General features: G+C 37.5%; 1 long non-coding RNA gene across 1 annotated transcript; it reads right to left on the bottom strand.

The window, feature by feature from the left end:
* Positions 1-231: 231 nt before the first annotated feature.
* LOC120660568 lies at positions 232-2,062 on the bottom strand. The gene is made up of 2 exons (XR_005669649.1): positions 1,957-2,062; positions 232-458 (listed from the first exon to the last, which is right to left on the bottom strand). It is a non-coding gene; the product is annotated as an uncharacterized LOC120660568 (long non-coding RNA).
* Positions 2,063-2,437: the final 375 nt, after the last annotated feature.

Genomic DNA, 2,437 nt, shown 5'->3' with positions numbered 1-2,437 from the left:
TACCTCATCATTTCGACATGCAAAAATCTTACATAAATAGCTTATAGTGTCAAGGCAGATAGTGTCATAGTGGAAGTCCAAATTAAGAATTACATCAGTGTTCAAGAAAGGCTACATGGTAAACAGCATGTTAAGTCAAAACCACTAGCACTAGGTCAGCAACCTCACAAGAGCAGAGTTAAGGTTGTATTACCAAATAATGATACCAAACTGATGCATTACAGTTTCAAGCAGAGAACCAGACAATTCATGTATACAGTGATACAACAGTCCAGTCTCCAGTTCATGTACAACAAATAGTTAAATACAAGTCTTACCGAAAGTGAATTGTTCTGGGTCCCTAGTGGTAGAAATGCACTTCAGATCATTCAATACACTTATTATCTGATCCACTGTCATTGATGGACCTCCTTCCTTCTGTCCTACTCTCTCCAAAATTCCATTCATTGGTGATGTCACTGCAAAAATCGGAAATTCATTACTAAAGTAGTTCTCATCATAATTATTGAAACTTTGCCAAGATACAGTCAAATTTGATACTTTTTTCACCAAATAGCTTTCAAAATTTTTATTTTTAGTTTGGAAACCAAAAAAATAATCATATATGCATATCACATAAGAAATGCCCCTACCCCACAGTGCCCAAAAAGATCCCAACATTTTTATTGTGTACAGTAAAGTGAGGATCAAATAAGAAATGAAATTTATGATTTAGGGAGTCAGAAAAATGATAAAACAGCACAACTCCATCTAAGGCCATACCAGTGTTGAATTAACTATTAGTCACTTCACTTCATAATAGTTTATCAGTTTATCGGGCTTCCTCGTTTCAGAACAGTTATCCTACAGAGAGATCAACATTGCAATTATTACTGTGTTTTCTATCCTTCATCTCTCCTACTAATGATGTTAAACGATATGAGTGGCCTCTTATGTCAGTAATAATGGTCTAATACCCTTAGTTATTAAGAAGATTTTATGCCTCTTTGGTCATTGCATATAGAGTAGCATTTTGAAATGGACTAACATAATGTCCGTGCGTTGCTACAGGTAGTATAAATTTTACACAAGCCTACATGAGACCACCAATTTTGTGCTCTTTCACTCCATGTACAAGCCATGCTGTGACCGCATGAGGTATTGATTGTCCGGTTTGCGATTGGGATTCAGATTGATTTGTTCGGGTTCCGATTGACGGACCGAGGAATCATTGCTTGCTTTAGAAATAGTAGAGATTAAATGTATGACATGCTCCAAATTGGTTCATAGAAGAACCTTACAGATAAATAGGATCAAAATTACCTACTTAATGAACAACTATCACATTGTGGTTTACTACAAAATAAACTTTATAGTATCTTCATTAACACTAGTATAGTTTTAAACTAAAGCCCTGTTTGGCATGGCTCCTGCTAATAGCTCCACGACAGATTTGAGGTTGTAAGCTAAAATAAATTTGCCTAATATATATTTTTATTCTATCACTAAAACACTTGCAGAGTACACAGAACTTCAGCCCCACGAATCTGGAGCTAGGAATACACAGCTCCAAGAATTCTTCGAGCTGGAGCTGTGGACACACAGCAAGTGTTTTTTTGGCCTGACAGCTCTGCAGCCAGCACCATGAGGCAAGACAAAATCAGATGCACATTCAGAACAGAGATACATGTTTAAAAACAGTCTAACTTCATGAAGTATGCAGGAGAGCTAAACAAAAGCTGGATCAACCTAGGACCAACCATGTGGCTTTGTATTATATACGAAATAGGCACCCAAATTCACCTTGACAAGGATTGAACTTGGTTGGTGTGAATAACATCCACATCGTTGCACTCAAAAAAAAAAAAATCCACATCCCCAAACAAACTGAGCCAGGCTCGATTCCTGGTAATGTCTATAACACTTATATTTCATGGTCTAGTATTGAGAGCATTTGACCAAGATATTGGATGTTACCAGTCTTGTTGTCATTGTTCGTTACATTGGCCTCAAAAAATGCTTCCCATATAGCAAGGGTACCAATCTTCAGCTTTGCTTTCTTTCGGTCTGCACAGAACTTCAGTACAAGAAAGAATAAGCAGTAGGCAAGTTCAAGGTCATGCTTCTCTGACCTGCACTTAGCATGTATAGACAAATAAAATGTATAACAATTGTGCTGTCAATATTTATTTCTTCTTTTTCTGTACCCCATGCATGTACAGACATGATATATAAATAAATTGTGAAGCTAACAGTTTTGTATTTTCCTTCAACTTAACTTGTAAAGTACACCCAACTCTGTGCCACAGATGGTAAGATGTTTTTACAGAGAGAACCAAGTAGTGGTTCGGTTGATAGACCCTCCAGTTAAGAGGCCGCCCACTCGGGCTCGAACCCAGGTGCTCGCAGGGCATGTGAGTAACTTCTTTATAAGGGTTCAGTACTCCCTTCTCTAAAG

The sequence above is a fragment of the Panicum virgatum genome, chromosome 2N, assembly GCF_016808335.1.
Source record: "Panicum virgatum strain AP13 chromosome 2N, P.virgatum_v5, whole genome shotgun sequence".
Classification (NCBI taxonomy): domain Eukaryota; kingdom Viridiplantae; phylum Streptophyta; class Magnoliopsida; order Poales; family Poaceae; genus Panicum; species Panicum virgatum.
This window is presented reverse-complemented; position numbering and strand designations above follow the sequence as displayed.